We start from the raw sequence: 27,272 nt of genomic DNA, 5'->3' as shown, positions 1-27,272 counted from the left end.
TCAGTAGGCAACTCCTCCACTTGCACTCACCCAGAAAGGTTCAAAATCTGCAGCCTTGTTATATTTCCGAAACCGTCTGACCTAAGGGTAAGTGTTGAACATACCACTAAGATGAAATGTTGCAGACGAACCAAGTTCTGAAACAAAATTGGTAACTCCTTCAACATCTTACAGCGGTTCAGATTGAGATAATGTAAATTTCTCAGGTTGCCAAAGGTGCTTGATAGCATTCCACAGAATGCTCAGTCGAGGTGCTCCAACGAATTCAATTCGCCAAATTCCTCTGACTTTCTTCAAGAGTTTTGATTTTGTTGAATGCATGCTCTTGAGCTAAAGTTAAGTTGTAGCAAGAGATTCAGAGCTACATAAGTTTTTGGAAGAAACCCTTAACAATTATTATGTAAGAGTTATTCTCATGTGTTTCAGATTCTTCATTTTTGATGAATTTTGGTTGTAACCGATGATATATTGTATTTGATCCAATCTTAGAACTTGCTCTTCATCGACTGTTATGTTTGATTTAGATCATTTCTGCCTGATCGATTTTTAAAATTATGTGGTTGTGCATCTTGAAACACCTATTAATCCTATATTTATAGAATATTTAGATTTGCAGTAGTGACTACAAATATCACTACTGATAGCTAGGAAATATTAAAGGGACTCAACCAGGTAAATGACTATACACATAGCCTACTGGACGATGAAATAGAGAAAATTGAAACTGCTGTGCAATGACTTGACATGGCATATCGAGCACTAGAAAAATATTGCCTTCTCAAACGGGAAATAAGATATGATGAACACTTCACCATGGGAGATTTTGGTGCACTCCGACGTGCATTCCATAATTTTCTGGAATTTGCGTGGCGCAAATTTTTTGCATAGATTAAGAAAACAATTGTATAAATCTAAAAACTAGAACATCTTTTTTGGCCTCTGCTCTTGTAGAAAAACCTTGTTCAGACGTTGTATTAAATAACCAGCTTCGAATATATCTTTTACTAAAATAAATGCTTTCATGCTTCTATATATATTTTTGTGTTAAATAGAGCACACTGTGTTTCTATTATTCTGTCTTCGCTATGAATAAATAGAATTTTTCATGGAATATTCACATGTCTTTGTTAAGGTTATTGCCTATAAAGAATGTGAGTTTATGGAAATAAATTATTTACTTAAGCTTGTAAGCTATAAACCAATAATGCATTTAATTAAAAGATTAGAATCAAGATTGTGACATGATGAATCGACATAACTCTTGAACCTCTGGAGTACAAGTGCTAGTGTTATATAATATTAAAAACTATAATATCTATCATCATAATAGAAGGATGAGGCTCTCTGGAGGACTTTTTTTTTTTAAAGTAGGTGTTTCGATCCTTTTAAAGAAGGCTATCAAATTGTCAATCATAATAATGAAGCAACAACTTGACTAAATTTGCGGGAGAAAGTAAAGGCTCATATTTAATGCAACACAAAAACAGTTGCAATTGCAAGTTGGAATAGAGATGGTATGTTCATCAACATTACCTATAGAATGGGAATTTAGATCATGGATGTAGTAAAAAATAGGTGGCTCTACAATATTTAGTTTTATTATATATTCGTATATTAGTAATTGTATCTTCTTATATAATAGGTATGTGGAAGCCATATGAATGACTGATTAAGAAAAAAATTGATATTTATTTTATATAAATTTGTGTTATATTGAAGTCAATAAATAAACTATTTAGTAAAAGATGATGTAACTTGTGATCTCATTGTAAATGAAAAAGTAATAGCATTCAAATTGATGTGAATCCACTTAGAAGGACTTAAATATAATTAAAACAAGTGTCACATTGTGACATGTACCTGTTGTAACATGCAATCTATAGCAATAGTTATATTGAATATTATAATAATTAATAAATATAGTAAATAAAATATTAAAAACTAGATTTATATAATAAAATTATTATTTTCAAATTATGTATTAAATAATATTTTAGATTATAAAGTTTCTTATTAAATAATATAGTATAAGTTTTTGACAATATAATATAAGTTAACTTATATGTTATTTTCATTTTTTTTAAATGAGAGGTGTATTTTATAAAATTGATTCCTTGTGGCCATGTGTTATTTATATATAATAAAAAAGTTAGATTTGAATAGTGTGACTTGATTTATACAATTGATGGTTGAGAATCTTTAAAAGGCATGGACGGCCATCAAATTAATCTTGTCTGTTGGTCACTAGTTTTAACTTTTTTCCAATGATGCCTAGTTTAGCTTTTTGTCATCATCTAATGTCATACAAAATACCTAAAATGATATGGTCTTAATGGTCACACTAGTAGAATCTTTCAAAAATTTGTTCCCTTTAATTACATTCAAGGAAAATTGGTAGATATTGTTCAAATTACTAGCAGGAATAGGTCTTCCATTCTTTCATCTCATCCACTCTTTGAATTTCTCACTAGGTAAGTAAAATTCAAAAATTTAAAATTTCAACTGAAGCTCATGTGAGTCAGACAATGTCTAGCATGTCAATTCAATGTTTAATTTATGTGTTCTAAATGTTTGGAACTATGTGGAACATGTACAAGTACAAAAAAAGTTATAACAGATAACAAGCCATAGGAAACTTGTTAGAATAAATCATATTTATTTATTTCATTGTAGTTGAGTATTCTAGAATGTGGTAGTTGAGCATTTAATATATAGTCCAGAAAGATCCTGAACTATCCAGATTGCTCCATATCTCCTTCCTAGCTTACAAGAACTTTCTAGAGGTCTGTAGTATGCTTATAAATACCCAGCCTCTTGTCTCATGTATGTAACGAACTTAGTAGTGAATATTGAATAATATTGTGGTTTTACTATTTTTGTATTACATAACTTTGTCTTTCTATTTAGTTGTTCCTTTATTCTATTGTTACTCTGTTATGTCCTATTTTTCTATTGTTATCTATGCTTTGTTTCTATTAAGTAGTTTATCATGGTATCAGAGCCTAGTTGCTCTTTGGGCTATGAATTTTTTTTGGCTAAATATTTTACTTGTAGGCTATAATCTGGGAGTGAGTAGCATTAGCAATTGTTGTGGTGAAAAGATCTATACAACAACAAAAGAAAGAGACATTGTTCAACAAATTGGTGATCGATTTTCAATTTCAATCTCGACATTAAATTTTTTTTGAAATCTCTTTCATTCTCATCCAAAAAGGAGAGAATTTGATAATGGAATCACTTGGTGTTACTCTTTTCATAGTTAAATTAAATGGGGAAAATTACTATGATTGGGTATCTCATATTGAAATCACTCTAACTCTTCAAAATTGTTATGATATTGTGATTGGTAGTGAGTAGAAGCCTACAAATCTAGAAAAGGATCAAGATAATTGGGATAAAAGGGACAAGAAGATAGCAACACTAATCAAGCTTACACTCTTAGAAGAGGTTTCTCCAGAAGTTCATAATGAGAGAAGTGGAGTAAAAGTATGGAAAATTTTGAAGAATCTATATCAAAATTCAGGTGATGGATGGATCTTGTCTCTCACTACTGAGTTATATAATATGAAATTATGAAGCTCACAAGAGATAGTCCCACATTTAAGTAACTTAAAGGAAAAGAAGAATGAGCTTGCTTCTCTTGGAAAAGATATAGATGGTAGAGGTTTTGTCCAAATTATACTACAAAGTCTTCTTGGATCTTATCAATCATTTATAAGGGGTTTAGATACTATACATAAATTAAAAAGTATTAAATCTAAAGAATTATGTGCTAAGTTGGTTCTAGAAGAGAAAAGACAAGTTAAAGAAAAAAAATCATTTGATGGTGAATGTCAAGCATTTGTAATGAAATGAAAGCAATATTATAAGAAGTCACAAGATAATAAATTTAAAGAAAGAAACTTGAAGTATGAAAATAAAGTTGCTTCATCTATAGATCATAATAGTAGTAAATGGAAATGTAATTATTGTGGAAAAATGGGTCATAAAGAAAATGAATGTTTCAAGAAGAAAGGAGATACAAAGAAGAAGATAAGTAATTTTCCCAAATTTGGTGATTCTAAAATAAATGCATTTTGTGTTTCACTTAAAGAAAATAATACTTTCAAAGATGATTGGGTTATTGATTCTGGTGCTACACAACACATGACTCACAATAAGGAACAATTTGAATCAATAAGTGAAAATACTATAGAGAAAATATATTTGGGAGATAATAGTGCTTTAGAAGTTAAAGGGACTAGTAATGTCAAAGTTGATAATGGTTTTTTCAAAAATGTGAAGTTAGTCCCTGAGTTAAAAAAAAATCTACTTTTAGTGTTTCAAATTGCAAGTCAAGGATATAAAATAGAATTCTACAATGGTAAGTGATTAATAAAAGATGTCAATGATAATTATAGAGCTATTGCAATTGTTAAAATGGAGAATGGATTATATAAGTTTCAAGAATTTACTTCTAAATGTGGAGATAAACATATGTGTGCTATTGTCCAATATGATAATATGAGCAAGTTGTGGCATGAGCATTTGGGACATGTGAATTTTAAAAGTCTCAAACTTATGGAGAGATTGCAAATGGTGCATGGGCTTCCAAAGATACCATTGAGTCTCAAGGTATGTGAAGGGTGTGCAATGGGAAAACAACATGTGAAAAGTTTCCCACAAGGTAAATCATGGAGAGAAAAAACTCCTCTACATCTAGTCCATAGTGATGTAATGGGTCCTTTTAAATCAACCTCAATTGGAGGATCAAGGTATGCTCTCACCTTTATAGATGACTATAGTAGAAGAATTTGGGTGTATTTTCTACAAAATAAAGATGAAGTGTTTCAAAAGTTTAAGGAGTTTAAAGCTTTGATTGAAAAACAAATTGGAAAATGTTTAAAGATAATAAGAATTGATAGAGGAACTAAATATATGAATAAGGTCATTTTAGATTTTTGTAAAGAACATGGCATAAGGAAAGAATCAACTATCTCTTATTCACCCCAACAAAATGGGATTGCTAAAAGGAAAAATAGAACTATAATAGAAATAGCTAGGTGTATGCTTCATTCTAGAAATCTAGAAGCTAAATTTTGGGCTGAAGTAGTTCATACTGCCGTATATATTTTGAATAGAACACCTAGTAAGGTAGTTTTGAACATAACACCAAAAGAGGCATGAACTGGAAGAAAGCCTACATTATCTCATTTTATAATTTTTGGTTGCAGTGCATATTCTCATATTCCTAATTAAAGAAGGAGAAAACTTGAAAGGAAGACTACTTAGGAAGTGCATAATGGTTAGATATAGTGAGGAATCAAAAGGATATAGGTTATACAATCCTAAAACAAATGAAATTTATATTAAAAGAAATGTATGGTTTGATGAAGATATTAAGAATGATAACTATCCAACATTATCTTTCTTTCCAATTTTGATTGATGAAGAAAATTCTACTTCTACCAATGGTCAAAGTCAAGGTGTGAAAACTACTACTGGGGGAGAGACTCAAGTTGAAAAATCAAGTGAAAGTGATAATGAAAATCCAAGGAAATTTAGAAGAATCCAAGAAATTTATCAAGAAGGTCTTATAAATATATTTTGTAACTATGCTCTTATGTCTAAAGTGATGCAAGTTGACACTCCAAGCACATATGAAGAAGCAAAAGGAAAAGATGAATGGGAAGTGGCTATGTAAGAAGAATACAACTCTTTGATAAAGAATGGAACATGGGAACTAACAACACATCCAAAAGGAAAAAATTTGGTTGGTTGCAAGTGGACCTATAGAACAAATTTTACATCAGATGGAGCTATCGAAAAGTACAAAGCAAGGTTAGTGGCTAGAGGTATCTTGCAAATAGAAGGTATAGATTATATTGAATCCTTTGCTCCAATTGCCAAAATGACTTTCATTGATACAATAATTTCTTTAGCTGCAATGTTTGGTTGGAAAAATTTTCAAATGGATGTAAAAAGTGCATTTTTGCATGGTGACCTAAAAGAAGAAATCTATAAGCAACAACCACTAGGATTTATTAAATATGGTGAAGAAAATTTTGTGTGTAGATTAAGAAAATCACTCTATGGTCTTAAGAAAGCACCAAGGGCATGGTACTCAAAAATCAATAAGTACTTTCTAGATGTTGGATTTAGAAGGAGTAAAGTTGATCCAGATGTATATGTAAAATATAGTGATGAAAAAGTTGATATCATTGTATTGTATGTGGATGACTTGATTATTATGGGAGATCATGCACATGATTTTGAGATGACTAACTTAGATCAACTCAAACAAGTTTTTGAAATAATTGATTTAGGGCTAATGCACTATTTTTGGGGCATACAAGTATGACAAGAAGAAGGAAGGGTCATCCTTTCTCAAACTAAATATGCTTTTGATGTACTAAAGAAATTTAATATGTGTGGTTTTAAACCAACTAATACACCATGTGAAGTGGGATTGAAGTTGAGTACTAACTCCACTCACAAGAAGATGGATGAAAAATTGTATAGGCAACTTGTTGGAAATCTTTTGTATCTTACTATAATTAGACCAGATCTTGCATATGCAGTTGGTATTGTATCTAGGTACATGGTAGATCTGCACATTGAACATTGGAAAATGGCTAAAAGAATATTAAGATACATTAAGGGTACTTACCAGCTTGACATCGAATATAGATATGGAGGAGAGCCTACTTTAGTTGGATATATAGATTTTGATTATGCAGGTGACATTGATGATAAAAAATCATCTTCAGGATATATCTTCCATCTTGGATCAGGACCAATTTCATGGAGTAGCAAGAAGCAATCAATGGTGTCACTCTCATCAACAGAAGATGAATATATTGGCTCATTAAAGGCATCTTAAGAAGCATTGTGGCTTAGGTGATTATTTGAAGAAGTATGCCATCTACAAGACTCTCCAACTACAATATTTTGTGACAACCAAAGTACTATCAAGCTAGTAAAAAATTTGGTGTATCATGCAAGGTCCAAGCATATAGAAGTACATCATCATTTTTTTCGATATCTAATTGAAAGTCAAGAGGTGGAGCTTCACTTTTGTGGAATAGAAGATCAAGTTGCTAATATATTTACAAAAGCATTGTTTATTATAAAATTTACTAAATTTAGAGATCTATTATAACTCAAGGATGTTCCTATCCCCTCAAAATAAACATTATGGGGAGTGTTATAATAAATAATGTTTATTTATTTCTTTATAGTTGAGTATTCCAATTAGTGGTAGTTGACATTTAATATATAGTCTAGAAACATTCTGAACTATCCAAATTGCTCCATATCTCCACTGTAGTTTACAAGAACTTTCTACAGGTCTACAATATGTTTATAAATACCCAACCTCTTTTCTTATGTATTTAACAAACTTAGTAGTGATTATTTAATAATACTATGGTTTTACTATTTCTCTATTATATTAACTGTGTCTTTCTGCTCAGTTGTTACTCTATTATGTCCTGTGTTTGTGTTGTTATGTGTGCTTTGTTTCTATTAGTAGTTTATCAAAATGTAGTGCTCTTCTCTACCACAACTACAAGTGAAATCCAACTATCTATTTATAATGAAGGCCTTAAGTCCATCATCAAGAAATGTTGGAAAGTTTCATGGTCAATGATACTATTGAATTTAATTTGAGATTAAATACGACAATCAAAGGCTTGTTATATAACAGCTCATTTGGGGCACCATTGTCTAAATCTTCTCTATGAGACTTAATGACAAATGTATGGATGGATGATTTGGGGCAAGTTTGAGGTGCATAGTTTTGTTATAATTCGGAAGCCCATAAATCTATCTTCATTTGTCTGATCGGAAGGTGATGATATCATATCATTCAAAGTTTTAGCCAAAAAGCAACTGTCTTTTAATCTACGCAGTCTACAAATTTTTCTCACGAAGGTGAAGGAAGAAAACGTGTCTGAGCTTCGAAACCACCAGGAAAGCCGACCGATCCCTTGTTGCGTCTCAAGGTGCTTCAATGAAAGTCATTTTCGTTTTCTATCTGATTGTAGAGGATTCGATTGATTTATTCTTTTCATATATTTTCTTTCTATTTTGGATGACACATCTGTAATAAAAAAAATCCTATGGAAGCTTTCCAGCTAAAATGTATTAAATTTCATTCCAAGTTGATCCTGTTGTAAGAGTAAAATTTAGAGTTTATAAATTTGGATAAATTGAAGAACACATGTTACTCTTTGGAAAATATGAGATTTTGCAAGTTCATGATGTACGTGTGCATTTGATTGTATATTTGTGCGCTCTCCTTCATGTGAAGTATTTGGAGCAAAAAGAGTTCATCTTTGTCCCAACAATATTCATCTATTCAAAGGGAGTTGCCCATGTTTTTAATTTGTCGATTTGAGGCCATGAATTGGCATTGAGTTTCTAGCTTTAAATATAAACAGTTGTGTTAATTTTGAATTTTATTAAATATGAATCTTAATTACCACTTTCAAGTCAAAATCACTAAATTTTATCAACAATTTTTCTTTTAGGCCCATTTGTTTGGTGCAATAGGAATAGGAAATGTATTCTCTATTTGGTACCCCATATTAGAATAGGGAATAGGCAAACATATTTCAATTTTGTCCCTAAAATGAACATATGTCCATTCCAAAAACTAGTTATTATTGGAATGGGCCATTCCTATTCCCAATCTTATTTTTTTAATTTTTACTTTTAAAGAAAAATTGGTTTTTTTTATAAAAATAATTTAATTTTAATTTTTTTGATTTTGAAAAAAAAAAATCTTTTAAAATTTTAAATTATTATTATTATTATTTAAAATTATTAATTGTTTTTTATTTTTTGTGTTTTAAAACATTTTTTTTTATTATATCTATTTTTAAAAATACAAAACTCCACCTTATTTCTATTACATTTTTGTACAACCAAACTAGGGAGTAACATATTCCTAATCAAATACCAGGTTAACCAAACAAGAATGGGATTTCTCTTTTGCATTCCTATTCAAAATTTTTGTTCCTATTCTAATTTTCCATTCTAATTTTCTATTCCTATGTCGGCAAACAAATAGGCCCTTAAAGTTGTGGAAACCCTTTTTACCCTAATAATTAATTATAATTTGAAGCACTTACACAAAGATTATTAACATGATGGAAGATAATTACCATGATTAAAGATAATAGGTCCACATTATTGTCATGAAGATTGGATTGGATTTATCTATTTTTTGTGTTGGGTTAAACCTGCATCTCATTGAAACTTGTACTTGGGAATAACTTATGAAACATAGTATTGAATTTAGTTAATCAAAATAACAAAAATCAATAGTCATATTTAAAGTGATGGTTCTCCTCATTTTTTTATAAATTTGTGTAGTACATGAGATCACTTAGTAGGCCATGATTTTATTTATACAATAAATACTTCAATGGAAAAGTGATTGATTCAAATCAATTATGCATTTACTTATATAAGGATTCAATCATAACCAAAATAAACTCTTTGAATTGGGTAGATGTTGGGTGACGAGAGGGTTGAGCAAGAGATAGATAGAGATGGAGATAAAGATAGAGCAGATGAAGAGATAGAGATAGGGAGGACAGAGGAGTACATAGAGATGGAAGAAAGATATGAAGAATGTGAGAGAGATGGAGAAGGATGTGGAGGAATTAATGGAGTGGTCAATGAAGGAGAGGGAAGATACCATGGTAGAGATATGCATTTTTCTAATATATAGAGAGAGGGAGAGATAATAATTTCTAAAGGGACACATATAAAGGGAGGGAATGATGTGGATATAAAGAAATAGATAGAGGGGTCATGGGAGAGTGATATAGACAAATAGAATTTTAGGTAGGTAGAGAAAGATATGGACAAATATAGATATGTAGATTTATACAAATAAATGGAGAGGAGCACAAAAGATAGGGTAAAATTGAGAGATACATACATGGTAAAAGATAGATGAAGTTGAAAAGGATGGGAGTAGGTCGAGATGATAATATGGAGAGAGGGTGTGGAAGAAACATACAATGTGCATGTGTATTGAAGATAGAGGAGAAGTGGATAAATATAAAAAGAGGGAGTGATGGGGATATAAAGAGAGAGATACAGATATATAGGGATGCAAAAAGGAAAAAATAAGGTCATAAAGGAGAGACAAAATAGATATATCTTGTGAAATAAAATGTGTGTGTGTGTGTGTGTGTGTGTGTGTGTGTGTGAGAGAGAGAGAGAGAGAGAGGTTATGAAAGTTAGAGGGATAAAGTGACTTGGCAATTAGAGGAAGATATAGATACAAGGTTAGGAGTTAGAGAGAGGTGAAGGTTTAAATGTTTGAATTAGAGTTTCATTAGGTGAACATATTTGGATTCAAGGTTCAATATTGAAGTTAGAGCCTAATTTGGTTCAATGTGAGAGTTTTAGTTAGAGTTTGACAAGGTTTAATGTTGTGGTTTAATTATCTTCAATGTTAAGTTCCACTTAGCTATAATTTATTAGGTTTAATGTCAAGGTTTCAATTAGAATTTAATTAGGCTCACTATAAGAGAGAGTTTGATTTAGTTCAATCTAAGTGTTTCATTTACTAGTTTCATTTGCTTCAATGATAGAGTTTTACTTATGCTAGATAAAGTTTTGTACTATTTTGTAATTTTTTTGGTTTTTATCAAATATTTCAAACATTAGTTTCTAAAATTTTACCTAACATTTTCTAATGTTTTCTAACAAAAAAAAAAGTAAAAATATATAATTTTTTTAATATTTTCTCTAAAGAATTTTCTATATTTAACAAATATTTTCTAACCTTTCTAATATTTTCTAAATTTTCTAGTATTTACTAAATTTTCTAATATTTTCTAATTACTTTTCTATAATTTCTTTAAATAATATTTTACAATTTATCTAATTTTTCTAATAGTGTTTAAAGTTTACTAAAATTCAATATTTTTTCTAACTTATCCAATATTACACTATTTAATTATTTATAAACTATTTAAAAATATATATGTATAATAATAAAAATTACATTGGTTGTTTAAAACTGTAAAACATACAAAAAAATATTACAAACCAATTTTTTTCCTAAGAAAACATAAAATAAATGTGGCTAGATGCAGGTGATAAAAATAAAAACTTATTTCATAATGTAGTACAAAACAACATAGAATATCTCATAGACTCACTTCCATTCAAAATAAGAATGCGGAAAAACTAGAGGACCTAGATGATATTACAAAAGAGACAATAACGTACTATGATGCAATATTTAATAATAATGGTAACCTGAATCTAGGGGTACAAGAAAGTATCATTAAGAACATCACAAGCTTACATTGAAATAAAAAAAGTTGAATACCATTGGAAATATTAACCTTTGAGGAAGTAAGTGTATCCCTTAACAAAATGAATCTAGATAAATCTCTTGGGATAGATTGGTTTCCCATATGTTTCATTTAAAAGGTTAGGACTTCATAGGGATGAAGGTAACTTAGGCCTTGGAAGGAGTACAAAATTTAGATAAGCTCCTTAGGGAGGTGAATAATAACTTTATCTCGCTTATCCAAAAAAAGAAAAACTAGAGACATTTAATGATTGTTGTCTCATAGGTCTTTGCAATACTCTTCATAGAGTATTTACTAAGAATATGGCAATGAGAATCTAGAAACTTTTACCAAACCTAATTAGCATAGAAAAAGCAAGGTTTGGACAAGGAAGATCGATCTTTGATGGAGTAAATATTTCCCAAGAGGCCATACACACCATTCAAAACAATAAAGTGCCTAGTATATTAATTAAGATCTACATATTAAAAAGGTATATGATAGAATGGATTGGGTATTTTTGAGGGAGTGCCTTGAACCCTTTGTGTTTGCAAGATAATGGGTAGATTTGATCTTTGAATGCATATTCTCCCATAAGTTATAAATATTAGTAAATAGATCACCCAAAATATTTTTTGAAATAATTAGGGAAATTAGATCGGGGGTTTCCTATCACCTTTTATTTTCATCTTAAATGCATTAACATTCAGAAGATGAATAAATAATTCTAGGTATGAGAAAACTATTAAAGGAATAATGATCACCATTGATCTAGATTTGACAACCCACCACTAATTTGTTGATGACACTATGCTCTATGAACAATGTATCATGGAGAAGGAAAAATCAAATAAAATAATATGAGGTCAATACACCAATCCATTAGGTCAAGAGATTAACCCCGGGAGGTCAAAAATATTCTTCTTTAATACCCATTCTAATTTGGAGCAATAAATTTCCTAAATTTTAAATTTCAAAAGTGGAAGTTTACCCTGTAAATACCTCTAGGTCTCCCTTTAGACAAAAGGGGAAATTGAAAAATGATTATGAGATCAAATAACATAAAAGATCAATAAAAAATGGATTAATCCTAGAAAGGAAAATGACTCTCTTCTACCAGTAGAGAAGTGATGATATAATCTATCCTTTCAACACAACCCATTTATCAATTATCTTGTATTTATCTCCTACGAAAAATGGAAAAAAATAAATTTGATACAATGCTTACAAATTTCTTGTGGTAGGTAATAGGGGAAAAGTAAAGAAAAATCCCTATTAGCATGGGGAAAGGTTTGCAAACAAAAAGATGAGGGATGTATTGGGACCAGGGACATCTCAATACAAGGTAATATTAAGGAGCTAAACTAGTATGGATAATGTATAGAAATCCATGTTGGCAATTTGGCTAGGAATATAGAGTGGAGTTATTATTTATAAAAACATATAATTAGTGTCAAGTGAGAAAAGTATGGAGATGAACTTTTGATACTTTCATTTAGAAATTGTCGAAGTATCATACAATTATTCTGACAGTACAATTAGAGTTTTGATTGGCATGGTTCAGATAGGCACTATTGGAACATGCACACTTAGGTATAAGATGTAAAAATTGTGACGATACTATAGGTAAGAGAACGAGGCAGTATAGATGGTATATACATAGTTATTGTATTTTTCCAATTGTAGTAATGAGCTGATTAAAAATAATAGAATTAAGGAATCAAATATTTAATGCTAAGAAATTATTTTTCTTACAAAAAAAATTACTTGACTAATTAGGGACAACCTCCTAGATGTTAACCCTAAGTGGGCAAGGTATAGTTTTTCATTTTGTGTAAAGGAAAGAAGGCCGATTAGACAAGGAGTCTAGTATAAAGGAAATATTTTGTAATGCGAAATTGTGTGCTATTATTTGGTGATTTTTGTGATAAGTGTGCAATTATTTTATAAGGAAAACTTTGATGGTAAACAAGTAAAAGGCAGAGTATGCAAAGTTGATACAACAAGCTAAAAAGGTCATATCAAATATTAAAGATATCAACAATTGTAAAGAGGTTTTTGTATCTAGTATACTAGATAAAAGCACAAACTTGTGTCACCCTTTTGTAAAGAAAAAGACTAACAAAAGTACAACTATTCACCTTCAATGACATAAAATTGGTATTATTATTTTGAATTTGAAAATGAAGTAAACTAATAAAATGTATAGAAATGAATAAAGTTTAGGATTATAATTTTTAATAATTATTTAGAATAAGATTTGATATATTTTCCTAATTTTTATAGATAATTTTTTAGCTGCTGAAAAATGGTGAATATTAGGGGTGGCGGAAGATAAACTTATTTCTCTTTGATTTCAAATTATGTTATAGATAACATATATATATATATATATATATATAACAATCAAATATAAAAATTCGCTTTAGGCCTATATTTTATGTTCTATAATGATTGAAAATTCATCTCACCTAAAATTGATAGCTTTCATATCCTACCACATTTTTCAAACCAAATCTATTCAAATCAGGAGACAATTTATACATTCTAGAAGTTGACTTTCTCCTCTAGAACGTCATATGTTTTTAATATTTTTTTGATATGATTTAATACATTTTTCTTTCTCAAAATTGACATCTTTTCAAGTGTTAAAATACATTATTGTAGAATTTTTTAATTACAATATACTATATCTAATTAAAACACTATGAACTATATATGAGAATATTCTTGACTTTGAGCTTTATAAAATGATGTTTATATGTTATTTAAAAACTTTCATAAAAAATAGCAAGAGTTATTGAAATGCCACTTTTTTGAAATAATTTTATTTCTTTAGTAATTGGATACAAACTAGTATAAGACATGCATTTAATAGACATTTCAAATTGGAATAGTGTGAGACAATATATAAATTAGCTAGAATGAATTTACCTAGATCATATATTTATAAAAAAATAATTTTTAGATAGAAATACTCAAATTTAGTTGTTCTGATAAGTCAGCCTAAAAGGTGACACAAATTTGTACTTCTACCCTACTATATATCATTATATATTGCATGTTTCAGTAGTGGGCTAAACTTACATACATTCTGTAATTGTAATAACAACTCTAGTAGGGTTGAGGCTTCTAACAAATCATAGTCCTTTAAAAAGAACCACGACACTATACTAATGTACTAGACTCATATTAGGGTCACTATCTTTGATAAGATAGTTTTGATTAGTGGATCATTTTGTGGGTACCATACCTACTAGGTTTTCCCCTTGGCCAAGGTTTCCTTAGTTAACTAAATACAATGTTATGTGTTGTATTGGTTTATGGTTATTTTTATTATTCAACTTAATCATTGTATTCATTTATGTAAGATACAAGATTGTTAATGATATTTGTATTTGGGAAAATATTTGTGAAATATTGATTCACCCCTTACTCAGTATTTCCTATTTCTAACAATTAGTATTAGAGCACATTTACTATGGAAAAACCTACCAACTTGAGTAAGATATCTATGGATATGGATCAGTTACAAAAGAACTTAGAATAAGCTCTTAAATAGCTTGATGTACTTAAAAATGAAAAAGATACTCCCAAGGACAAGTATGAAGATGCTAAAGGATACAATGAGAAGATGAAGGACAAGATCAAATATATCGGATCTAAGAAAGAGTCTAAAGATCATATCAAGTATTTCAATGAAGTTTCAAGGCTTAAGAGAGAAAATTAGATTTTGAAACAAGAGCTAAAGATTACAAATTTGAAGTTTAGTCTGAAGGATGATGACATGGAAATTGAATCAAATTTGAGATTAGAGAATGCAAATTTCAAATCAAAACTTATGAAGATGACATCTAAACTTGAATTATCAAAATTACAATATATGGAACTTGAGAAGTACAATGTGATTGTGGAAGGAGAGCTAACATAGCCAAAGCTACATATTGAGAACTTGTATTCAAGTAGTGAAACCCTTGATGAGTAGATCTATATGCAGAGATGTTATTATGATAAGAATGGTCTTGGATACTTTGAAGGAGAATTATTTAAGAAACACAAGGTTACAAAGGAATCAAATATTAAGATCCAATAGCCCGAGCAAGAAAAAAAATCTAAATAAGGTTGAGTCAAATCAATCTGAAGATGTACCTAAGAATGTAAACAAGATGAACCACATAAAGAAGTAAGGAACCTATTTAGAGGATGATGTTATTCATGCAATGAACTTGGCTACATGAAGAATGACTATATATGTTATTACTTTAAACCTATCTGTAGTTATTGTTATAATTGTCATGGTTTTGGTCATAAAGTTATTGAATGTAAGAAACCTAAATTTAATAATGAATAATAGACCTATTAGAGGAACCAATATTGTAAGGAATAGTATCATGTGTTATAAATGCAACAAATTTGAACATATTGATAGAGATTGTAAATTATAGATCAGTTAGTCAGAACCTAGATATGAAAATAATGTGACATCATGTTAGATTTGTAACAACTTGGGTCATACAACAAAATTTTGTAGGATGAACAATATGAGTATGTCAAACAACATGAGGAACTACACAAAAACCCTTATTGAATGTAAGAAACCTAAATTTAATAATGAATAATAGACCTATTAGAAGAACCAATATTGTAAGGAATAGTATCATGTGTTATAAGTGCAACAAATTTGAACATATTGATAGAGATTGTAAATTATAGATTAGTTAGTTAGAACCTAGATATGAAAATAATGTGATATCATGTTAGATTTGTAACAACTTGGGTCATGCAACAAAATTTTGTAGGATGAACAATATGAGTATGTCAAACAACATGAGGAACTACACAACAACCTTTATTGAATGTAAGAAACCTAAATTTAATAATGAATAATAGACCTATTAGAGGAACCAATATTGTAAGGAATAGTATCATGTGTTATAAGTGCAACAAATTTGAACATATTGATAGAGATTGTAAATTATAGATCAGTTAGTCAGAACCTAGATATGAAAATAATGTGATATCATGTTAGATTTGAAACAACTTGGGTCATACAACAAAATTTTGTAGGATGAACAATATGAATATGTCAAACAACATGAGGAACTACACAACCCTTATTGAATGTAAGAAACCTAAATTTAATAATGAATAATAGACCTATTAAAGGAACCAATATTGTAAGGAATAGTATCATGTGTTATAAGTGCAACAAATTTGAACATGTTGATAGAGATTGTAAATTATAGATCAGTTAGTCAGAACCTAGATATGAAAATAATGTGATATCATGTTAGATTTGCAACAACTTGGGTCATACAACTAAATTTTGTAGGATAAACAATATGAGTATGTCAAACAACATGAGGAACTACACAACAACCCCAAAATTTAGAAGGAATCTGAACAATTTTAGAAGAGATGAGAATAACAACAACAATCAAAGAGAGAATATGAAATACCTATAGAAAACCTTGATGAATCATTTCTTAAAGTTAAGGATCCAATAGTTTCACATGTTTTGTTAGAAAACTAGTCAATTGAAGCATATCAAGAAAAATTGAAGTAGTGATAGCTACTAACCAATTCCTATCATATTGAGTAGTTCATTTCATTAATTAAAATAAGCAGATTAACGTCAAAATATTGGATCTTCAAACACCATCCAAAGCCTTTGGAATTTTTTGATCACATTCTCAATGAATTAGATCATCAATATTTTCACTTGATGACTTTCCCAACTTTGTTAATTTTCCCATATGTTGTGCCTAGATACTACTTGTAACTTATCAAATTCAAATAAAAACTTTAAAACTTAGTTTAAAATACTATTTTTTCCTTCAAATTATTGGAATTCCTTTCCTCACTATATGTCACTAACTTTCAAAACATATTGCCATCATTTTGTTAAGTTGGAATTTTTTTCCCAATTAGATATTAAGAGCTTGGTATAATGGCCAATTTTTGTAAAGAAGGTTAACCAAATATATTTCAATGACTTGGGCTACTTACCGAGCTTTAAAAATTCTTTGAGTAATACAATATTGCACTTTCTTATTTGGTCTTTGAAGTGATTTTTGAAAACTTAATTGAATGGTTCCTTGTCCATCTACCATTTAATTAGGCTTTCAAACAAGTTCAAGAATTTTCTAAGGTGAGCATTCAAAAATATATGTGCATATAATTCTTACATCTTGTAAGTGTTTAAGGAAACTTAACCAACTTTATGAATTCATTGATGAATAAATCTTGAACGTATCACCCTTTTTTAAAAACTTGGGAAAATTTGATAAAATGTGAATGAGTCTATCAAATTGAAGATATTGAGGAACTAATCATTTGAGGAATTTGACACAAAATTTATTTGTTTAAAATATGGAAACATGTCTTAAATGGAAGGAAATTACCTCATAAAAAATATTTCTTATGAAAATACAAAAATAGACTATGGACATGAAATTATCCTTAAAAATCACTATACTTGGTGATCAAATTGATTTTGAAACCATTTTTCTTAGTCCCCTATTGGAAAATCTAACCCCAACCATTTAATGAAAATCCTATGATTTTAGTGATAATTGTGTGTACCACTTATGTTCCTATTCTACATAATAATGTTGATTGAGTCCAGAGGATGTAACTTAGATCTTCTTGAGGGCCAAAGGTTAGATTTTTGCTAGAATTTTAGAGAGTGAATATAGATTTAGTATTTCCTCTTGGTTTCTAAACCCTTTTCTTAGGGTTTTGATATGGTTAGTTAGTAAACTTATATAGGTCCCTAGTGTTTTCGAATCTAGATTTAGTATTTCCTCTTGGTTTCTAAACCCTTTTCTTAGGGTTTTGATATGGTTAGTTAATAAACATATATAGGTCCCAAGGGTTTTGGGGTTAATCTCTAGAAGGGATTGTGGAGAGGAGGATGGCTCTTATTAATAATGGGTGGATATAATGGCACATATGTTTCTTTACTCTACAATATAACACTAATGTTTTTCCTCCTTTTGTTAAGGGATGTGTTATAGTTGATAAAGGAATTACAAAAATTCTTCCTTCCACTCTTCTCTTATTTTCCTACTTCTCCCTTCTGCTAATAACTTTCTTCCATCTCCTATCATTTTTATCCATTTAATTGTATTCTAGTACTTGGATTCCATCAAAACCTTGAACTTTCTGATCTACGTTGGCCCCTAGTGGGATGTTTTTTTCTTAAATTTCAGGATCTCTAATAATATCAAATTGATTTCCATTTCCATAAAATCTCAAAGTACTCAAAATGCATGCAGCATTATTAATATCCCTATAAGCTTGTATGAAACTTGGATGAGAACCTTTCCCTTTTCACTGATCCACATGGGTTATTTTTGCAAGTAGAGCCACCTATATTGTTTTTATGTCAACTAAAAATATAAATCAGTAATCCAATACTCAAAATTGCATTTTGTGTCTTTGAGTTGCAATATTAACTTTGAAAATTGTGTTATGAATGTGCAAACAAGAATTCAATTGGAGACTTTGAGCTATTATTATTATTATCATTACCTATTAAAATTATTGTTTTTACTATTTTTACTTCATCAATATAAGAATTAACAAAAGTCCTTGTCTTTTTGTACTCAATGGGGTTACTAAAATTTATTTTTGATTAACATCCAAAGAAGTTTTAAAGGGTCCTTAGAACCATATACAAATAGATATTTCTTTTATCAACACTTTCACTATTATTCTTTTGTCTAACTATATTGTATATCAAAATTATTGCTCTTATTGGTACTTCATGATAGATCACATTATTATCACATAATTTTGTATTTGAAGATTATTGTAAAAAAAAAAAAAAAAATTGTTGAAAAAAAGAGATAATATAACATGAATGTAAGACCTCGTTGATAGTATGATGTGCATAAGCTTAGTTAAGTGCTAGTAATGTTTAGTATAGAAGGGTGCCACCTCTATATTAAAGGAGGGACTTAATCTCAATACTTTGTGGATGATTTGACCATTTTCTAATTGCGATAATTAATTTAGATTAAAATCAGTGACAAATGATTATAATTAAAAGAAAATATTACAAAATTAAATAGGGTGGATAGATTGTAAAAGGTAAAACTATAAGTATGAAATGAATCTAATTTTCCTTTAAAAACATTATTTCCTCAGTCGATACTTTATCTAAGATTTAGAATAACTTTCCCACCTTGTAGTGGGTTAAGTTTTATAACTAACTTGTGTTAACATAATTTAAATTTGTATTGTAAATGATAGGTCTAATTTGAGAGATTTCACACTCATGAATTCTACTTCAATGAAATATTTATTATCCATTGACCATTAAGGATTGGTAGCTTTGAAAAATATATTTGGACACATACCTACATTAGATTATTTAGTCAGTAAAATAATTAATAAGGAATTTTTTTAAGTTATAGTAAGAATTAAAATCTATCATCTCTCTTGTTGTACTAATTTGAATGGTTCTTATAGTAGTTTGAATAAAATTTAAGAAAAAAAATTAATATTAAGGTAATTTAGGCATGTCTAATAGCACTCCATATTCATAAATAATGAACAACATATTGCATGAGGATTAGGATCAATTTCACATGGTGTGGGATTGATTTCATGTATTGCACCATTACTTTTAAACAAATAGCTATAAATTTTAATGTGTATAATAGATGTACGAATGTGTATGTATGCACAAGCGCACCAACAAAGTATGTTTATATGGTTCCATAAAGATAATATGCATTTAAATATAATAATAAAAAAATAATACATAAAATTTTAATTATGCAAAATTGAACTTTTTAATAAATGATTATGTTTGATCATTTCATTAAAAGTAAACTCAAGACAAAATAAAAAATGTCATGCATTTTATACATACATACATACACATTTTTTAATACAATTAATAAAAATAAAACAATGTTTTAATCACAAGAAAGAGGTAATACAAAAAGTTTATGATAAACTTATCACAATCATCCACTATGTAGGGTACATGTTGCTATAAAACTTTATATAATACAAATAGTCATATACATAAGTGAATAGATATGATAATAGTTTATTATAGAGTTCTTTCCAATATCATTTAATGGACTAAATATTTATTTTGTATATTGTTGTGAGTTTACATACTTAGAGATAAATATTCATATCACTAAATACAAGAATATAATATAATAAATATTACATTAACTAATTTAATTAAAGGAGTATACTAAAAATAAGAGTTAAAAAATTGGTAGAGTAGAGCTTATTTAATAATTAATCATAAATTTAACGCATGAAATTCAAAAAGTATCACAATAGTACTTATCCTATGACAAGTACTAATAACTAGTTAATATACTTTCATGATTGGTTGATGTAGCTACTGTTGATGTACAGATGTACATAGTGCAATATTTGTTTGGGTATCAACTAAAAGAGTGATATTACCTAGCACCTAAATCTATTAGAGTTACACCATTGGTAGATGGGTATGAAGAAGTGCTTTTAGATGATCATACTTATGAAAACAACTGACCATTTTTTGGATATTAATTACATAAGCAGGTTCTGTGGGATCTAGTAAGTTTGTAATAGAATGGTTTGAAAGCATTGCATGTACATTAGACATTGGTGGATGAAGTGACAGATTTGCTTGTGTACATAAAAGACCCACTTGAATGCATTTTGAAGGTTGTTCATGAGAAGTTTTTATTATTATTTTGTCAATCACATCGTAATATCTCCTTTCTTGTAGAATCTCCATACCTACATAGGAATAAATCATACTCATTTTGTTAAGATATATAATTTTTAAAACTTAATTGCAATGACTATATTAAAAATAAATAATACTCACCTTAATAAGATCCGTAATTTCTAAAAGTTAATTGTATTACTTAACATATTAAATCTTACCCATTCTAAGAGATTTTGAAATTCAAAAGACAATTTATTATCATTGTTCTTTCTTCCACATATAATTTCTAAAACAACGATGCCAAAACTATTATAGATATCTACTTTAGTAGATAGTTTACCTCTCAAAGCATACTTTGAGGCCATATAGCCACTATATAATGGGAAATAAATATTAGAAAACTTTGATTTGAAAAATAATATTAAAGAAGAGCTACCAGAAAACTTGTTTGGTGTACAAGATAGATTTGAAAAAAACCAAAAATACAAATAAGGAGGATTCTTACAGGGTTCCCACAATGCCTGTGTTGACATGAGTCTCATCTAGATGAAACAACCTTGCTAAACTAAAATCTGATATCTTTGGCTGCATTCTCTCATCAAGCAAGATATTAATTGCTTTGATATCCCGATGAGTAATGATCAGTAGTTGAGAATCATGGTGCAAATATTGAAGCCCACAGGTTATTCCAAGTATGATGTTTAATCACTTTGACCAATAGAGCTCTTTTCTCCTCTCCGGATCTGTATCCATACCTCTCAATCAATATCAATGATTTATGACATTAAATTTTCCAAAAAGAATTTAGTACAAACATTTTCTGATACCAATGTTAAATTAAGACTGAAAAACTTAGAAAAAAGTATGTTGTCAAGGCTCTTGTTAGGGAGGAACTCGTAAACAAGTAATTGTTCTGAGCCCTCTGCACAACAGCCAAGTAATTTCACAAGGTTACGGTGTGGAATTGCTGCCACCAGCTTAACCTCCCGTAGAAATTACTTCATTCCTTGTGATGATTGGAAAGAAAGTCTCTTTACAGCTATTTATGTCCCGTTTGACATTGAAACCTGACACAAAAGAAAACACATAAATATGTAAAAGAAGTCCAAAACCCTGAAGTCAAAGGCACAATACCTAAGAAACTCCAAACAACCAACATAAATGAAGTAGACTGAATAGTAAAAGAAACCATAATATCATTGTTAGAATATCTAACAATTCCTCACAATGTTTTTAAATTTCAGTTTTTTAATAAATTTTAATAATATAATTTTTCATGCTACGTTTTATAAAAGTTTCAGATATAATTAAACAATTATAATTCATCCATCATTTAAGGTTATCCTCCATGATTGATTTGTGTGCATTTCAATTTGATATTTCTTTCAGGCATAATCCTGAAGCAATGAACTCTGGAACAGAGCAAGGAATTGGACCAATTATTACAGATAGAAGCTGCAAAGCAATTGATCTCAGAAGAATAATAAAATAGTCATTTAGAGAAAGAAGAGTAGGAAATCCGATCTGAGACATAAAGAGGCTGTAGGCCACCAAAGTACTTATTTCCATGTTGCCCGGAAACTCCAAACCAGAGAGAAAACAGTGACGGTTAGCAGCAGCAACAACAAAAGACAAACCCCACTTGTTACATAGAAAATGACTGATATTATTTATGGCGTCAAACCCAGTAATCAGTTTAAAGATCAATAAACTGTTGCCCTAGAAGAGGATTACCATAGAACTGGTGGCTGTGTAATTTGCTGTAAGATTATTTAGGAGATCTATTTGGGAGATTATTTAGGATTACCATAGAACTGGTGGCTGTGTAATTTGCTGTAATTATAATGTAACTAAATAGTTTGTAAATCTGTAAAAGTCCTGCAACACAATAAAATATAATAAAATGGGCATAGTGAATGGATAAACATACTTCTGAAACTTACTTGTATATTTCAATGTGCTGTCTTAAATTAAGAAACAGAGTCGGTGAGGGTTAGTTTACCTTGTATACATCACCGAATCCTCCCTGTCCAAGCTTGTTTTCTTCATGGAAATTTCTAGTTGCAGCATTAATATTTTCCAAATTGAAAGGTATCCCCTTCTCCTTGCCGATCGCTGAATTCACCTCTCTATCTAGATTATCTCTCGCCCCTGGCCGATTCTCTGGATAATAAATGCACCCAGTGGAAAAACTTACAAATTCAACAAAATCTTGCAGCGAAAATAACTTTTCTTAACAGGCCCAGCATCCATAAAGCTGCATGCTTGAATCGTTTTCGCATTGCAAACAGGGATGACAGAACTTTGTGGAATGAACAGTTGGATAATGAACCTATTTTGAGGAAAAGTCTCTTTAAAACCAGACATAAGATTGAAGATAAATTTTGCAGAGTGATTATTGATAGTGGTAGTTTTGATAATTTGGTATCTAAAGAGTTGGTACCTAAGTTGAAATTATAGAGATTCAAGCACGGTAACCCTTATCACATTACTTCGACCAAGGATGAATATAAATTAGAGGTAAGTAAATAATGTCTTATTTTGATGAAGATTCGTGTGATATTATGCCTATGGATTATTGTCATATACTTTTGGGAAGACCTTGGCGGTATGATAGGAAGGGGTTTACATGATGGTAAATTGAATCAAACAAATCTTGTTACCTTTGATTAAGAAATTTGAAGATAATTGCCAATAGTGGCATGTTGTGATGGTTAAGTTGTTATGTTGTTATCCTTGCCATCAAGGTTCAAATCTCATGGGGATGAGGTCCCCCATTTGTGGCCTCACTGGTTCATAGCTCTAGGTCAAAGCATTTACCCCTCTTTAAAAAAAAAAGGAAACTTGAAGATAATCATTGTACTACCATAGGAGTTTGTTTAGTTGAAGGAAATCAAATTGTGAAAAGATGGAATATTTATTTTGCTTTGATTCTTAGAAAGACTAAGAAACAAGATAAATTTGAGCATGCACATGAGGTTAGATCTTTGTTGACTGAATTTCAAGATATTATTTCTAGTAATGTACCTAATAGATCACTGCCTATGAGAAGTACAAGTCATTGTATGGATTTGATACCCGAAGCTAGTTTTCCTAATAAAGAACCACAAGATTAACATATGCAAAAAATGAAGAATTGAATAGACAAGTGCAAGAATTACTTGAAAGAGGTTCGATCAAATAAAGTTAGAATCCTTTTGTGGTATATATTTTATTAAAACCTAATAAGAATACAAAATGGAGAATGTTCACTGATTCTAGAGCTAAAAATAAAATTATAGTTAAGTACATATTTCCTTTGCTTAGAATGGGTGACATTATGGATAGATTAAGTAGAGAAAAGTATTTTACAAAGGTTTATTTGAAAATTGGCTATCATCAAATTAGGATCAAAGAAGGGGATGAATGAGAGACTTCTTTCCAGAATAATGAAGGTTTTTATGTGTGGTAGGTTATGCCTTTTGGTCTAACTAATACACCTAGCACTTTTATGAGATTGGTAAATGAGGTCCTAAAGAATGTTTTTATCTTGATAACATAGTAATATACATTAAGATAAGGGAAGAACATCTTGAACATATTAGACAAGTTTTGTAGAGGCTGAAAGAGAAGAAGTTGTAAATAAATTTGAAGAAATGATCTTTTATGAGAGAGGAGATTGTGTTTCTTGGTTTTGTGATTTTTGTTGATTGAGTTTGAAAAAAGTAAAATTTATTCTTGATTGGCCTACACCTAAGAATGTTGGAGAACTTAGATCATTTCATAGATTGGCATTGTTTTGAGTCAAGAAGGTAAGCCTATAGCTTTCTAGAGTGAAAAGGTGAATGATGCTAAGAGAAAATATCCAATCTGTGACAAAAAAAAATAAAATTATAAAATTATTTCATGTTTGAAGATGGAGACATTATTTGATTCCTAGAGAATATGTTTTCTATATTGATTATCAAGCTTTGAAGTATTTGGGAAGTCAAAAATAGTTAAATCAAAGACATGTAAAGTGGGTTGAATACATGCATAAATTTTATTTTGTATCGAAACATAAGAGTGGATAGTCAAATAATGTAGAAAATACATGGAGAGAAAGAAGATTCTTGTTTATAGAGATGAGAATTGAAGTGCTTGGATTCAAAAATTTGAAGAACTTGTATGAAACTAGCCCTAGTTTTACAGGACCTTGGAAAGCTTGTAAGTACCTTGTAATTGATGAACAAGATAAATGGGTTGATAATTTCATTTCAGAAGACATGTTGTTTTAAAAGAGTTTAGGTGTGTATATCTAAACGGTCTATGAAGGAGAATGTCATTAAAGAAAAACATATTGGTGGACTTGTAAGACATTCTGGGATTGATAAGACAGTGAAGTTGATTTCAAAGAGATGCTTTTGGCCACATATATATAAGTATGTTCAAAAGATGGTAAAGAGGATGTAAAATATGTCAAGCTGCCAAAGGAAGTAGTTAGAATGTTGAATTTTATACACCTTTTCCAATTCCTTGTAGACCTTGAGATGATATCTGTATGGACTTTATTTTGGGATTACCTAGAACTCAAAGAAGTAATTATTATTTCTTTGTAGTGGTTGATAGATTTTCTAAAGTGGCACATTTCATACCTTACAAGAAGACATTAGATGTAGTACACATAGAAGACTTATGTTTTAGAGAAAATTTTAAGATTAAATGGATTTGTAAGACTATTATTTCTAACAAAGATACTAAGTTTACTAGTTAGTTTTGGAGAGCACTATAGAAGAAGTTGAATACGAGGCTTAAGTTTAGTTCCATTTCATCCATAAATAGATGGACAAAATGAAGTTGGTAACAAAATTTTGGGTAACCTTTTTGAGATGTTTAATTGGAGATAAACCTACTAATTAGGAATAATAGTGTTGAAGAAAAATAATTTGTGGACTTTATGAATAATTTGCATGAAGAAGTGATGAATAATATACATGACTGTAATCAAGGCTATAAAGACAAAGAAGATAAGAAGATGAGACATAAGACTCTTTAGGTTGGAGATAAGGTAATGGTACATTTGAAGAAGAATAGATTTCCAGTTGGTACGTAGAGTGAGATAAAATTGAAGAAGTTTGGACCTTGTAAAATCTTGAAGAAACATGACAACAGTAATGCTTTTGAACTTGAATTACCCACGGATATGGGTATTTCACCTATGTTCAATATTTCAAACATCTCTGAGTATCATGAATCTAATGAAGGGATAGTTGATAAACATGCTTATCCTAAGAAGAAGACAAAGGGAATTGATAAGATTTTGGATACCAGAATAAATAAAAGCACCAGAGGAAATGATTACAGAGAGTACTTAGTTGAGTGGCAGAATAAATCTATTGAAGATAGTTCATGGAATTATGAAGTCGAGTTGGATCTTTATGATACTTCTTAGAGCTTCTAGGTTTCCTGATGTGGACAACAATTCTTATTTAGTCTAGGTGTTTGATGTAGGAGCATCTTGAGCACTTTGACAATCCTGCATCAATGATACAAATTTCCTTTTATTGTTCATGTACATTGTTTGAGGAATGATCATTGTTGTTCAAGTTTTATTTCTGCGTAGTTAGCTTCATAATGTGGACGTACCATGGATCCTATAGTTTTTTGGCTTCACAACAAGCCCAAAACTATGCAAATTTTGTTTGGTGATTTTTCAAATGGTGTTGGGTATGTCTGTTGACTTCTTCACAAAGCAAAATAAACCGTGTTGGGATAATCAAATTATATGGATGAATAGTTAAATGAAATATAGAAACGACATTCACAAATTTTCCCCTTCACAATTTTCACAAGAAACAAGGCTTTTCAAGGTTAGATATTTAGTGAACTTCTCACAAATAGTTGGGAAGTTTCTCAGCATATTAGGTGACAGATTAGTAATGCATGTTTTGTGAGCACTGAGATTTCCACGTACCTTAGAATAATTATATACAAATGTTGACTGTCAGCCTCAAATCTTCAGTTTCAAATGAGATCTTCAAAACCTAATTGTGGATTAAAATAATTAAACAGAGCAAGAAAATTTAGGCCTTAATGGGCATGACTTTCTTATCATAGGGACAGTTTAAGTCCAATCATAGATGGAGATGTAGGCTGTTGGACCACGCGGCGATGTAATTCAAGCCGGCATTGTTGAATAGAAAATTAGCTCATATGAAAATACGACCTAACCTAACTTACCATGTCAATTGTCCAGTTAGTCTTTTTGCCGTGTCCGCCGGTGGCAGAAAGTGATTGAACATGTAGCATAACAT

The 27,272-nt window shown here is 29.9% G+C and overlaps 1 pseudogene; it reads right to left on the bottom strand.

Annotated features, from left to right (window-relative positions):
* Nucleotides 1-27,272, bottom strand: LOC149531176 (cysteine-rich receptor-like protein kinase 44; annotated as a pseudogene).

This window comes from Cupressus sempervirens, chromosome 11 (assembly GCF_028749045.1).
Source record: "Cupressus sempervirens isolate cs-2001-9-10 chromosome 11, ASM2874904v1, whole genome shotgun sequence".
NCBI classification, from domain to species: Eukaryota; Viridiplantae; Streptophyta; class Pinopsida; order Cupressales; family Cupressaceae; genus Cupressus; species Cupressus sempervirens.
Note: the sequence above shows the minus strand (reverse complement) of the source record. Positions and strands in the feature narration are given on the sequence as shown.